This window comes from Silene latifolia, chromosome 5 (genome assembly GCF_048544455.1).
Source record: "Silene latifolia isolate original U9 population chromosome 5, ASM4854445v1, whole genome shotgun sequence".
Taxonomy (NCBI): Eukaryota; Viridiplantae; Streptophyta; class Magnoliopsida; order Caryophyllales; family Caryophyllaceae; genus Silene; species Silene latifolia.
Window position 1 is genome coordinate 30801000 of NC_133530.1, and position 15311 is coordinate 30816310.

General features: G+C 43.0%; 1 non-coding gene across 1 annotated transcript; it reads right to left on the minus strand.

The window, feature by feature from the left end:
- Positions 1 to 673: 673 nt before the first annotated feature.
- LOC141658177 (small nucleolar RNA R71) lies at positions 674 to 780 on the minus strand. Its single transcript, XR_012549079.1, has one exon. It is a non-coding gene; the product is annotated as a small nucleolar RNA R71 (small nucleolar RNA).
- Between the last annotated feature and the right edge of the window lie 14531 nt (positions 781 to 15311).

Below are 15311 nucleotides of genomic sequence, written 5' to 3' on the forward strand. Positions count from 1 at the left end.
AACACTAGGAGACTTACGATTTGTTAAGTGTATGCCTAGAAGGAATCACCAAGCTCTTCTATTCAACTCCGACCCCGAAAGGCTTTTTAGAACCTTGAGGACTAGGACTCTTGAAAGAGTAAGGAATAATTCCACACAAGCAAACATTGATCAACCAAACTCACACATCCCACAAAATTTTGATACAACAACTACGATTCAACCAAATACCACAATTGAGACTTTAGTAGAGAACCCCTTTCATAACTTCCTTAATTACAATAGTCCACCTCAAACACCACCACATCAAGAACCAAACCACCCACCACAAATGGCTCTTAGAGATCACAACCGGCCTAACCATAATGATTCATGTAATCCCATCAATTTTGGCACCTTGGCCCCAAACAACTTTGAAATGCATCCCGCCCAAGTCGGGTTAGTTGAGAAGGACTTGTTTGGAGGTCATATTGAGGAGGATGCCCATGCTCATCTCCGGAAGTTTAAGAGGAAAGTTTCAATGATGAAGAAGAATGGGGTGTCCGAAGACACCTTGAGAATGATGTTGTTTCCGTTTTCATTGACGGGCAAAGCGGACCGGTGGTTGAACATCCACCCACCGGATACTTTCACTACTTGGGATGACTTAGCCCAAGCATTTATGGCCAAGTACTACCCTTCCTCAAAGACCGCGATGCTCCGCAACGAGATCCATACGTTCCAACAAGAGGATGGGGAGTCCTTAGGTGAGGCTTGGGACCGTTATCAAGATTTGATAGCAAGTTGCCCCCACCATGGAATACCGGAATGGTACATTACTCAAACATTCTTCCAAACTTTACTACCAAGAACTAAGGAGATGGTAAATGCCTCCGCAGGGGGAGGTTTTGACCACTTGAGTGATGAAGAGGGCACGGCATTGATCAAGAAAATGGTAGACTCGGAGGCAAACTATGGTTCTAGAGGGAACATGCTACGAAGGAACGGGAAATTTCCTAAGGAAAATGCCTCCAACTCCGAGACAAATGCCAAGCTCGACTTGCTCACAAAGCAATTTGAGAAGTTTTCAAAGAATCAAGTGAACCAAGCCGCGACCTCTTATGGGCCGCCCATGGAAGAAGTTGCTCAAGTCGCGAGTTGTGAACTTTGTGGAGGAAGTGGTCATACATATGACTTGTGTGGCAACAATTACAATGGTGCCTATGAAGAAAATGCTCAAGAGGTGAACGCTTTTCAAAGCTACAACAACAATCCTAGACCACCAAGGCCTCCTTACAACAACCCAAACACCTACAATCCAAATACCAATTTCTACCACCCCGGGTTAAGGAACCACCCCAACTTTAGTTACAAAAGCACCAATGTTCAAAACCCCCAACATCTCCAACCACAAACCCAAACCAATCCACCCGGTTTTGCTCAACCAAGGGGAATTCTCCCAAACCCAAGAAATAATTTTGGAAATCAAAACCAATGGTCAAGCAACAATCTACCCCAAAACTATGGCAACCAACAACAAGGGCACCAAGAGTTTGGTGGAAACCAAAGCAACCAAGGGTTTTACCAAGGGAATCAAGTAAATCAAGCAAATCAAGGATTTGGGCAAGGGTATGTTCAAGGGTCTCAAGAACAAGGTCAAGGATCAAACTTCAACAACTATGGTCCGAGAGGTAACTTCCAAGTGGGGCAAAACAACAACCAAGGTCCTAATGCTAGATATGACTATGGGTTCCCTTTACCCATAGCCAACCAACCTCATCAAGAACCCCAAGGTGAGCTCTCTCAAGTGGAGCTTTTGAAGATGATTAAGAACATGCAACTTCAACATAGCCAAGAGATAGCTAATTTTGCAAAAGCTACTCAACAAGAACAAGCAAACTTGAGAGCTACATTTCTTAAGGACATGAGGGAAATGGAATCTAGGATGGCTTCTCATGCTATGGCTAACCCTCAAAGGCCGCCCGGTGGTTTATTGGCTCAAGGACAAAGCTCCAAAGATGCCTCAAATAGCCACCATGCTCATGCGGTAGTGCTAAGGAGTGGTTTAGAGCTTGAGGACCCTTACAAAGACCTTGAGTTGGGAGTTGATGAAGATCCCAAGGGGAATGAGGTAGAAATGGATGATGAAGAGGAAAGCTCACCCATTGAGGCTTCGGGTAAAGCTAATGAAGACAAGAAAGGAAAGAAAGCTTGTGAAGATTTGACTAGAAGAGGAATTCAAGTGGAAAAGGATGTTGATGGATATGTGGAAGACCTCCCTTATGAGGAGGAAGCTATTGAAGAAATACCTTTGCAACATTCTAAAAAGGTAACAAAAAGTTCGGCTCCTCCAAAGGTATCTTCCAATTCCCAACTTGTTTCTAAAATTCCTTACCCTTCAAGAGCCATAAAGAGTAGGGAAAACCTCAAGTATGCCAAATTTTGTGATATGCTTGAGAAACTTGAGGTTACCCTACCCTTTACGGAGGTGATAATGAACATGCCAACCTACTCAAAATTTTTAAAAGACATTTTGACAAGGAAAAGAGTCTTGGGTGACCAAGAAATAGTGGCTATGGAAGAAGCATGTAGTGCTCATATCCTTAACAAATTGCCCACTAAACTTGGTGACCCGGGAAGCTTTTCCATTCCTTGTGTAGTTGGCGGTGTTCCTATCTCAAGAGCTCTTTGTGACTTGGGAGCAAGTGTTAGTGTTATTCCTTTGAAAGTTGCAAAAAGGATTGGCATTCAAAACTTGGCTCCCACTACCATGACTCTCCAATTGGCGGATAGGTCCGTCAAACGCCCTATGGGGTGCTTGAGGACGTGCCCGTCAAGGTTGGAAAGTTTTTTGATTCCCCGATTTTGTTGTCCTTGATATTCCGGAGGATAGCCACACTCCCATCATCCTAGGTAGGCCATTTTTGGCTACCGGAGGAGTACTCATTGATGTGAAGAATGGGCGGCTAACCTTCCAAATTGAGGGCAACAAAATCGAATTTAACTTACCAAATTTGATGAAAGGTCCAAGTGTAGAAAGATTGAGCACAATCGAGGTAATTGATGAAGTAGTGCACGAAGTAGCCCGTGAAGAGGCGGAGATGGAAGAGGTTTTTCAAATCTCTTTGCATGATGAGGCAATGAAAGAGGATCACGAAGTTGATGAGGAACTATTAAAGAAAGTGGGGGGCTTTCTCCCTCCAAAGGTACAACTCAAACCCTTGCCTCCCTCACTCAAATATGCTTTCCTTGATGAGGGAGAGGCCTATCCGGTGATCGTTAATGCTAACCTAAGTGAGTCCCAAGAAAAGAAGCTTTTGGAAATCTTGAAAACTCATAGAGGAGCACTTGGGTATAGCATTGATGACATCAAGGGCTTAAGTCCGAGTTTGTGCATGCATAGAATAGTTTTGGAAGAGGGGAGTCAACCCAAGGTTGACGGTCTTAGGAGGATTAACCCAAAGATGGCCGAGGTGGTGAAAAATGAAGTGTTGAAACTCCTAGAGGCCGGTATTATATACCAAATTACCGATAGCAAATGGGTTAGTCCGGTCCACGTGGTACCCAAAAAGGGGGGGATACAAATGGTTGAACAAGAGGATGGCACCACCCTACCCACTAGACCCGTGACCGGGTGGCGAATTTGTATTGACTACCGCAAGCTCAATGCCGCCACCCTCAAAGACCACTTCCCAATTCCCTTCATTGACCAAATGCTAGAAAGGCTCGCGGGCTGATGCGTGTCTAAAATACGATGTTTCACACTCTTTTCTACACGCATTTCAGAGCTCAAATGTGCGATATATGCCTATATTTCCCTATTTTCCTCTACTTTCGCGTTTTTGTACTTTATTGCAGAAATGTGCAGAATTCGACGGGAAATCAAGCCGAATCCGCCCCCGAGTAATCTGCATTGCGAATGACGTAAAGGAATTGCTTAAGGAACGAGCTTGGTGCGCGATCCAAGGCCCAAAAGACAAGTCCACGAGAATAAAGAAGTCAAATAGCAGCTCAAGCAGTCGATCGACTAGACCCATCGATCGATCGACAAACTATCGGATCCGTGGCTACTCACAAGATCCAGTCGATCGACCTCACTGCTTAGTCGATCGACCACATCGCTGCTCCAGACGGGAATTAAAAGTTTGAGAAACTTGAAGCCCGTGAAGTTTAGGTTTTGGAATAAATTGTTACGCTTATTTGCTATATAACGTAACACAAAACATCCAGTCTAGGGGATCGAATTTTACTTAAGTCTTATTATCAGTAACTTTGAGTTTGAGTTTAGAATAATTAGGGTTCAAGGTTTGCCTCGGTTTTGAATACAATTTGCTTGGATAATTCGGCCTTGTTCTTTTCCTTCACAATTCTACACGGTATTCTACTGTTTCTATTTCAAAGATTTTTGCTTATAGTGTTAGAATTGCTAGATCAGTTTCCCAAAAAGCCGAACTGTTGTTTTATGTTAATTGTTTCTTCCGCCGTTTAAATCATGAATTCAATAGTTAGATTTATCATTGATGTTATTGTTTTTACCCTTGCCATGAGTAGCTAAATAGCTTGTGCTAGGATGTAGGCGATTTGTGGCTAGGCGGCATTAGATTGAACACGGCCCGAACCAGCGTGTTGGTCGATCGATCGACCATGTCGGTCGATCGACTGACCTCGTGAGGATTTCCTTCGTTTTAATTGGTTTTAATCTCGTATTTAACAAATCGAATGCATGCGACCAGTTAGATACCTATTTTGTGACCGACCCATTAGATCGAAAGATAGGGTAGGTTATTTGACCATCAATTAATCGACTAAACTGTGCTAAGATCGAAAGATAGGTATAGTTTAGACCATTAGTCACTTTTCCGGACGAAAGTTAGTATTAGTGACATTAGGGACCTATAGCGAGATCGAGAGATGCTATTTGTTAGGAGTGGACCGAGAGGACCTCTTATTTCCCGCCTTACCCGTGTTTGATTCAGACCGACTTAGTTTGTCGCCGCCAAGCTATAATGACCCGACCATCCTAGTACCCTTCTTTTATCTGTTTAAATCATATCTTTAGTTTAATTTCTTTTTATCGTTATTAGTTATAGACCAATTCAAATCAATCCCCATAATAGTTACCTCAGACTGAACATTAACCAACTAAAGTTTACAACTGCCTCCTTGCGGATCGACCCTGTTACCACTAGCCTAGGTTAGTCTTAATAGGAGATTATAAATTTTATCTTTGGTACTCACAACGACGGGTATCACGGGCCATGCATATTATTGCTTCTTAGACGGTTATTCCGGGTTTTTCCAAATTCCCATCCACCCGGATGACCAAGAGAAGACGACCTTCACTTGTCCAATAGGGGTCTATGCCTACCGTAGGATGCCATTCGGGCTTTGTAATGCGCCCGGCACCTTTCAAAGGTGCATGATGGCAATATTTTCCGATTTCCTTGAAAAAAGCATGGAAGTCTTCATGGACGACTTTAGTGTCCATGGAGACTCGTTTGAGCTTGGTCTTGAGAACTTGGCTTGTGTGTTGAAACGGTGTGAGGAGCATAACTTCGTCCTTAATTGGGAAAAGTGCCATTTCATGGTTGAGGAAGGGGTTGTCCTCGGTCACATCGTTTCAAGGAGGGGTATTGAGGTCGATGGGGCCAAAGTTGCGGTCATAGAGAACTTGTCACCCCCTTCCAATGTTAAGGGAGTGAGAAGTTTTCTAGGCCATGCCGGGTTTTATCGGCGTTTTATCAAGGATTTTTCAAAAATAGCAAAGCCCCTAACCTCATTACTCCTTAAGGATTCCCCCTTTGTGTTTGATGATTCTTGTCTTGAAGCTTTTAATAGGTTGAAGAGAGCATTGGTCACGGCACCGATAATCCGGTCTCCGGATTGGAATCTTCCCTTTGAGATAATGTGTGATGCTTCGGACTTCGCGGTTGGTGCGGTACTTGGGCAAGTTGTGGATAAGAAGCATCATGTGATATATTACACAAGCAAGACTCTTGATCAAACTCAATGTGGATATGCTACTACCGAAAAGGAAATGTTGGCAATTGTTCATGCCGTGGAGAAATTTCGGCAATACCTTGTTGGGTCTAAGGTGGTGGTTTACTCCGATCACACCGCCTTGAGACAATTGATGGTGAAGAAAGATGCAAAGCCCCGGCTCTTGAGATGGGTCCTTCTCCTTCAAGAATTTGATTTAGAGATTAAGGATAAGGCCGGTTCGGAAAATGTTGTTGCCGACCACTTATCTAGATTGACCGTTGAAGACCATGGGATACAAGACAAGAGTGGACCCATCAATGAGTGGTTGCATGGATGATGGACTCATGGAAGTTACCGCTAAAACCCCTTGGTTTGCGGATCTTGCAAACTACATTGTGAGTGGTTTCCTACCGGATGAAATGGAACCAAGAGAAAGGCGGAAGTTGAGAAATGATGCTAGGAGATACTTTTGGAATGATCCCCACTTGTTCCGCAAGTGTGGGGATGGAATGTTCCAGAGATGTGTTTCAAGAGAGGAGGGCTTGGAGATTGTTGACCGAGTTCACAATTCCGCCTATGGAGGACACTTGGCCACCTCTAGAACAATTGCCAAGATCCTCCAATATGGGTTTTATTGGCCCTCCATGTTCAAAGACATTCACTACTTGGTTAAATCTTGTGATGCTTGCCAAAGGGTTGGGAACATTGGGAAGAGAAGTGAGATGCCCTTGACTAACATATTGGAGATTGAGCTTTTTGATTGTTGGGGCATAGACTTCATGGGACCCTTTCCCAACTCTTGTGGAAATGAATACATCTTGGTTGCGGTGGACTATGTATCCAAATGGATTGAAGCGGTTGCCTCCCCCACCAATGATAGCAAGGTTGTGATGAAGCTTTTCAAAGGCACGATTTTCCCAAGGTTCGGAACCCCAAGAGTAGTCATAAGTGATGGCGGATCTCATTTCCGCAAGAGTACCTTCAAAGCTCTACTTGAATCACATGGTGTGCGGCACAAAACCGCACTTGCCTACCACCCTCAAACTAGTGGGCAAGTGGAGGTTTCTAACCGCCAAATTAAAGCCATTTTGGAGAAAGTCACCAACAAGAGCCGGAAAGATTGGTCCCAAAAGCTCCCGGATGTCTTATGGGCATTGAGAACCGCCTTCAAGACACCCCTTGGCACCACCCCGTATAAGCTTGTGTACGGGAAAGCTTGCCATTTGCCGGTGGAGTTGGAGCACAAAGCTTGGTGGGCCCTTAAAGAAATGAATTTTGACTTTGATGCCGCCGGAGAAGTGCGCTTTCTCCAAATGAATGAGCTTGAGGAGTTGAGATTGGAGGCTTATGAGAGCTCCAAAATCTACAAAGACCAAACGAAGAAATGGCATGATGCCAAGATCATGAAGAAAGAGGTAAGTGTTGGAGACCTTGTCCTCCTTTTTAACTCCAAAATCAAGGTGTTTCCGGGCAAGCTCAAATCACGATGGTCCGGACCCTTTAAAGTGATGAAAGTATTTCCTTATGGTGCTTTCGAGCTATGGAGTGAAGAAGGGGGAACTTTTAGGGTCAATGGGTAAAGAATCAAGCGATACTATGACGGTGATAGCAAAGGTCCTATTGAAGTGCTCTATCTCGGGGAACCCCTCCCCGAGGAGAGGGAAAGTTGAAAACTCGAAAAATGGGCAAGATTAGGACTTGGAAGTTTATTGTTAAGTATTGGAGGAAAAACGACTTGAAATTGAAGTGGTGTAACTCTCTGCCGGTGGACCGGCAGCCGGTGCCCTCCACCGGTAGCGCGTTGGAATTCTTTTGTCAAAAGTTTGAAGGAATTAAGCTGAGAAGATCCCCTACTGGCAGGCCGGCAGCCGGCCCACCGGTAGAGAGATCCTTACCTGTTGAAACTGTTGAAAAATTGAAGGAGGAGAATCCTCTACCGGCAGGCCGGCAGCCGGTGCACCGGTAGAGGAACGTGTGCTAAGCCAAAAATGAAGGAAGCATTGAGAGGAGGATTCCCTACCGGCAGGCCGGCAGCCGGCCCACCGGTAGGGGATCTCCTAAGTTGGTGAAAGTTAGAGAATTGAAGGAGAAGGAATCCTCTGCCGGTGGGCACGGCTAAGTGCAACCACCTAAGCATTGATTGCATTTTGAAGAAATTCGTGTTTTTTTTTGAAAAAAGGGCCAAATTCCCCGCCGGTGGCCGGTCACGGGATTCGCCAACCGTAGCAGAAATCTTTATAACTCAAAACAACAGCCCGTGAAACCCTCATTCTCTCATATTATTTCTCATTCCTTCTTCACTCATCTCCCTCATTCCTCACCTCCATTAACCCAAACCCACCCAAATCACCATTAATCCACCTCCATACCTCAACCTCCTTCATTCCTCTCCTCCTCCTTCCCTTCTAATCCTCCATTCCTCCTTCAAAAATGGCAAACAAGCGGACTCGGTCAGAAATGGCGGAAGCTCAACGGCTTTTGGTCGAGGCAGCGGCGAGTGACACTAACCCGGATCCCGACTTCCCGGATGTTGAGTTCGTCACACAAGAGCAAAAAGGTAAATTTATCTTGTTCAAAAATCGCCCCTTAACCCCGACTAAATTCATTTATAGACCGGCTATGAGAAATATGGGATTAGACAACGAAACCTTTGAACTGTTTAAGGGTGTTGGTATGAAAGGCTTGTATGATTTGCATGAGGAAACTTATCCCCGCCTCACGTGGGAATTCCTTAGTAGTTTCCGTCTTGATAAGCACCGACAAACCCGTATGGTCGAGCAAATACACTTCCGGTTGATGAACCGTGATCATTCCATGTCCCTAGGAAGGCTTTGCCGAATTTTCGGCCTTAACAACCCCCCAAAATTCAAGGCACCCGAGACCGCTCACTTTTCTCGGGTGTGGAAAGCCATTTCGGGCTTAGATGACCAAACTGGCGTGAAAAGGCCGGAGATTGCGTGCCACAATGCCCCCATTCGCATTTGGCATCGATTTGTGGGAGGTTCTATTTTTGCGACCCATGAGCCATGGGTTTTTCGGGTTACCGAATTGGAGATTTTGGGGTCTTACCTTCTCACCACCCCGGCCCCCTATGAAATCAATGTGGGTCACCATTTGGCCCTCCACTTGCAATCACTTTCTAAATCGCCGGGGCAAAAAGTCCCTCTTCATGTGGGTGGGATAATAACCCGAATTGCTAAGAGCCTTGACCGCCCGGTGAACTTGAACAACATGAGGTGGATCCGGGGGGAGACCTACATCACCAAGCAATGGTTAACGAAAAACCTAGAGTGGATCAAGGTCAATCCTTTTGATGGAATCGAGTATTGGCAAGTTCAAAAGAAGAATTCCGTCCCAATTCCCAATGCCTCCAAATTCAAAATCAAGCCCGGTGAGGAGTCCTACCTCCTTGAGATTGAGGAAGAGCCCGATGAGACCCGACCTCCCCCGACCAACCCCATCACCTATGGTCGTGACAACCGGAGGGAAACTCCATCCTCCCTCCACTACTCCATGCCCTCATTCCGCCCACCTTCCACCTTCCAACCTCATCCTTGGGAGGGTAATTTTGGTGAAGGATCCTCAAGCAACATCCCTCCTCCCCCGCCTCCTATGCATGCCGATTTGGTCACCTTTATGAGTGACATGCGGTTGGGTTTGGAAACCGCCGCTCGTGAGAGGCGGGGCATTGAACAAAGGTTGGATCGGATATACTATGACACCTCCGTGGGTCAATTTCCGATTTATGATGATTATATGAGGAGGAACTACAAGCACCCCCAACATCTCCACCCCTCCTACTACCTTGAGCCGGATGGTGGTTACCACAAGGATGCGCGGTTTGTCTACGCCGACATCAATATCCGGCCGGATTACTTTGCCGCCCTGCTTTTCCCCCTCCCGCTTCTCAAGAGGAGGGGCATGATGCTCAATGGTTCGGGGGTACACCCTCCATTTTCTCCAACCCCGAGGTTGGGAGTGCCTCCGGGGCGGCCTCCGGCGGCTTCATTGCGACCGGCGGGGATTTCGGCGATTCCACCGCTCCCATGAACACCGACGACTTCCTTAGAGAGTCCGCGTTTGGAGCGGTGGACGGAGATGACAATGATGATGATAATGATAATAATGATGATGATGATGACGGGGACCTTGAGTCTTAGGCGGCCTCGCGTTTGGCCTATCTTTCCTCCCTTTTCAATCCAAAGCCTTCGGCATGCTCCCCATATTCAATCCAAATGTCAAGTATATACCCCAACACTCCAAACTTCTCATTCATATTTAAATTTTGTATGCATTTAGTTAGAAATTCATATAATTGCATTCATATAGGATTGCATTAGATTTCAATTTGTAATATATTGTCACATTTAGTAATTGCATTCACTTAGGATAAATTGCATTGTCATTTAAATTTTGCATATAGAATAGAGCATGCATTGCATTTTCAAAATAAAAACCAACTAAAAAATTGAAAAATGACTAAAATCACCAAAAACATGTTATTTTATTTCACTCAATTGCCCTCCCATGTAAATGAATAAGTGTGGGGAGGGCCTAAAAAAAACATGCATTTTAATTTCCAAAAATCAAAAATACCAAAAATATGTTATTTTTATTTTCAAAAATTAAAAAACCACCAAAAATATGTTGTTTATTTTTCCTATTCTCTCCCTATACTTTGTTCCATTGAGGACAATGTAAATTTCAAGTGTGGGGAGGGAAATATCCACTTTGTGAATATTTGTTTGCACCTTTAAATTTGATAAAAATTCAAAAAAATGCCTAAAAATTGAAAAATTTCAAAAATCGCCAAAAATATTGCATTGTATATATATGTTTGTCTAACAAGTGGCGCAGGCACATACGGGACATTTGAGACATTAGGAGACTAGAAGACCGCTCGGTTTAATCTTTCCTATCTCTTTCTCCTTTACTATTCTTTTCCTTTATATTGTTGGATATATGGAGGAGGATGGGCTATGTTGATGAGGATGTTCCATTTTGGAACTTGGTGTGTGTTGCTTACGTGCTGCTAGGTTTAGACAATTGTTGCATGTTTATTTATGTTGCTAGTACTTAGAAATGCATTTCGTATCTTGTGAATATGTGTTTGTTGCTTTATTTACCCTTTGCATCAAGTTTGTACATAAATGTGGTCTAGGAAGGGAGCATGATACCTCAATGATGATATTGTCTTGGCCTTGTCTTTCCCCTCCTATTGGCTTGCACCTTGTGACACCCTCGTTATATACGGGAAATGAGGCTAGACCGGAGAGTTTTGACCACCTTGTGAGACCATAGACCGTAGACTAGGCCTAGATTTCGACCTAGCTACTCAAATGTGAGGATTAGAGCCTCCTAGGGTCGGTGCATTCATACCCGACCCCCACTTAGGATTGTGAGTAGGCTCCTTGCGTGGCATGTCACATCACGACGCACAAGCATGGCGTCCTTTCCTTTTAGACCATGAGATGTTCATTTATATGCATATTCTGAAACAACAAGTTGCATTTCGTTTTTGAGCCTCACATTGCCAAATAAGCCTAATTCTTCGACCCTTTAGACTAGGACCGATTTTGTTTACCCCCTTTGAGCCTTGACCTTTCATTTGATACCTACGATACTAACTACAACCCAAAAACAACCGACCTTGATCAAGAAAGTTGTCTATGAGTTTTGGTAGTATGAAGCAAGGGGATTTGAATCTTGGTTTAGTGGATGTGCACAATCCACTTGAGTCGGAATGATGGTTTAGGTTGGTTTGTTTTGAATAAAGAGGTTTTGAAAAAGAAAAGAAAAAGAAATAAAAAAGTGAAAAAGTTATGAAAAAATCCAAAAAGAATTAGTTGCTTTGTATATACTTGTGTTAAGAAAAGAAAAAGCCAAGCAACACTCCATCCATCTTTGGGGTAGAAAAAGGCGTTGCAAGAAGGGGGCACTTGATGTTTTTCCTAAGTGAGTCGGGTTTACACAATTTTTGCTTGATTTTGGAAAGCCAATTTCTTGTTAGGGTGTAGACGTTACTCATTGGTTGCAATAAGGTGATAATTTTCATGTTTTTCCAAAGTGAGTCGGGTTTGCACAATGTTTGCATTAATTCGGGAAACCAGTTTTTGTTAGGGTGTAGACGTTACTCATTTGTTGTAATAATAGTGGAAGAAGCGGAATTTTGACAACTACTTGATTTTAAACTCCAAATGATCCATAACGGTGCTTGCACCAATCCCGTTTCGACCCATCACCTAGCCCCGTTACAACCCTCGTTTCCTTTATGCATATTTTCCTTTTTTGCATCTCATGAATGGTCTTGTAGGAGAGGATTCCATGTTAGATTGCGGGCATGTCTCACGAGTCGAGTAGTTGAGTGATTTTGGTTACTTTTTGCACAAAAATCACCCGTTCTAAAAAGAAAATGAGAGACTAGTGAAAACCGTGAGGAAGTCGGTAGTCTTGGTCCCCTTAGTCATGGGTCGATTTGGTTGAATCTTGCGTGTGTCGTGTAAATCTTGAAGGTTAGGCTTTGCTTCCCTCTTTCCCGCCTTTGAATTTGTTTCTTAGGCATTTGGTTGTCATATCGAGGTTACTTGAGCCACCACTAGGGCATTGACACCCGCCAAGACTATGAGACGGTATCTCCCGACCAAAACCTTTAATTGTTCAAAGTAAAACGACCGCTTAGATGAGGAAAGCGGTTTGACTTTTTGTGATGCATCTTATGATTGATTACGTGCTTAAATGTTGGATGTGTCTAGATTTTCTGCAAGCCCCCACTTGCCTTACGAGTCGTGGCTTACCTCATAGGCATGACTACGTGAGTTGAAGGGACGGAGAAGGCCCGTTAATTGCCTTTCAATGGATATTATTAGTTTAGATAGCTTTCTTATATTACGGGTCTTGGTTTAATTTAATGAGCTTACTCGAGGACGAGTAAAGTTTAAGTGTGGGGAGATTTGATAAGTAGCATTTTAGTCGTAATTTACCCCGCATTTATACCTTATTCCGACTCGATTTTGTGTGCTTAAATGGTTAAAAAGCTCATTTAATTACTAATTTATAATAATTCGTCGTATTAATTAAATTTAATAATTAGTCGATTTTTATATAATATTAATAAAACTATTATTTTGTTGTTTATAATATGTAGGGGTGGCGGAATAACGAAGTTGGGATTTGAGCTTGAGTCGATAATAAAGACGGAAAATGGAGAAGCTAATGAGCAAGGCGGGTTTAAACAATCGAGTGAAGCAAATGAAGGAGAGTTGAAAAGTCAAAGTCAACTCTTGACTTAACAAACCAAATCCCTGCATTCATACTTCACCCACCATCATCATCAAAGTTGAGCCCCTGCACTTTCAAGTCCCATAATTCCCCGACAATTCCATCACTTTCGCCCTCACCATGAACAACAACAATTCAACCTCCATTTATATCCCCCGTAACCACAAGCAAAGAACTGACATCACCACTCATCATTCATCACCATTTTCGTCTTCATTAACCGAGCTCATCATCAACACTACATCACCATTTCACTCGTCTTTTTACACCTCCCCTGCTCACCTCCATTAAACCACCAGACCATTCAAATCGACCAAAACCAACCCGCCATTACTCCTTCACCAATTAAACCCAACACCAACCTCATTTCCACCATTAATCAGAAATTCAACATTCAATCACCATTTTCATTCACTTCCCTCACCACCATTAATACCCAGCCACCATTCATAATCTTCATCACCATCAACTCGTCTAATCACCTCCGAGGACCACCTACCCCGCCTTCATCACCGTCAAAACCACCAGCCACCGCAATCACCCCTCCTCGACTAACCCAACCGCTCCTCCGCCTCGCATCATACCCATTGTTCTCTATGCCAGACCCTGAGCCACCCCCCTACCGGTAGCCGCAACATTAATTTTCCCTTCTTTTTTGTGAAAGACTCGCACGGTCATAGTTACCGCGGCGGACAAGCCGCACACAAATCCCCCTCTTTCAAATCTCGCATCAATTGTGTTTCTATGCTCTGTTGCCCAGGACTTACTGAACCCACTACACCCATTTAATTCCTCCTTTTTTGACGCTACTCGCTACCGGTGACAAGCCCGCCGCAGTGACCCGGTAACCACTCCCCTTGCTGCTATTGTTCCTTCCGTCATTCCCCCTTTTCCCATTTTTTGTTCGGTTTGAGGTGTTGATTTTTAGTGGGTTATTATGAGGATTATTATTATTATTATTATTAGATTATTAGTGTCATTATTAGTAGTAGTAATTAGTATATTAGTAGAAGTAGTATAAAAAGACCCATAGACATTAGAAAGACACACACTACCAATTAGAATAGAATTAGACTAGCTTAGTTCATCATTCTCTCTCAATATTGTAGAACCCTAATATTTACCCTCTCATTTTCATTCAATAAAATTTGCAATCTTTCTTTAATTATTAGTTTAATTCTTCATTTGTTTATGCAAGTTCTTCATCTCTCATTAGTATACAATTAGTATTTTGGGTTGTATTTGAAGATTAGAAGAAATTCATTCTTCCATTATTATCCAAGATTGTTACTTTCCTCTTTGTTGGTACAATTCTCATCTTTTGTTTACATTATTTTCATTTGTTTACATTTCTTATGTTGTTTTATCATTATTCATCTAAAGTAGTAATCTTTATCATGTTTACAATGTTTACTTGTGTTTTGTTGCAATTTATTGTTGAATTCTCACCCATGAACATGTGTGAGTAGTCTTATCTAAGGTCATGGGGGGATTTGGGTAATTAAGGGGATGAATTTGGGTTGTTAACATTTTGAATTGGGTGATTATGTGGTTTCTACTCTTAATGCATTTGAAGTGTTTGTGGAAATGTCTCAATGAAAATTGGACATTTTATTAACATGTTTGGCTTACCTTGGTACATTGTGCTATTAGATGGTTATAGAAGTGTTTATAGATGAGTTTTAATGAAAGTTAGAACATCTCTTTGATGCATTCGGTCCGTCTTGGTGCTCATGCTATTGGGTAGTCTTTATGCTTTATTTGTAGCTAGTTCATCTCGATCAAGTGACAACTTATTGAGGAGCTTAAGGTGACTAAGAAATTAGCCTTAAACCCTTGACCACTATTATTACCCTTCTCTTGTTAGACCTTGTTTCTCCCCCTAATTGCCCTTTGTGAACCCAAAGACCTTAGCCTTCCATCAATTGAATACAATCCCATTTAGTTCAATTTAACTTGTTTGCATCTTAGTTTTAGATAAATCAACATCTTATTTTTATTTGGCTAAACTAAAGACTTAAACAAACCTAGTATCTAACCCCGCCATCTTTGTGTTCGACACCCGAATAAATACTACTTTTATTTGGTTTTAT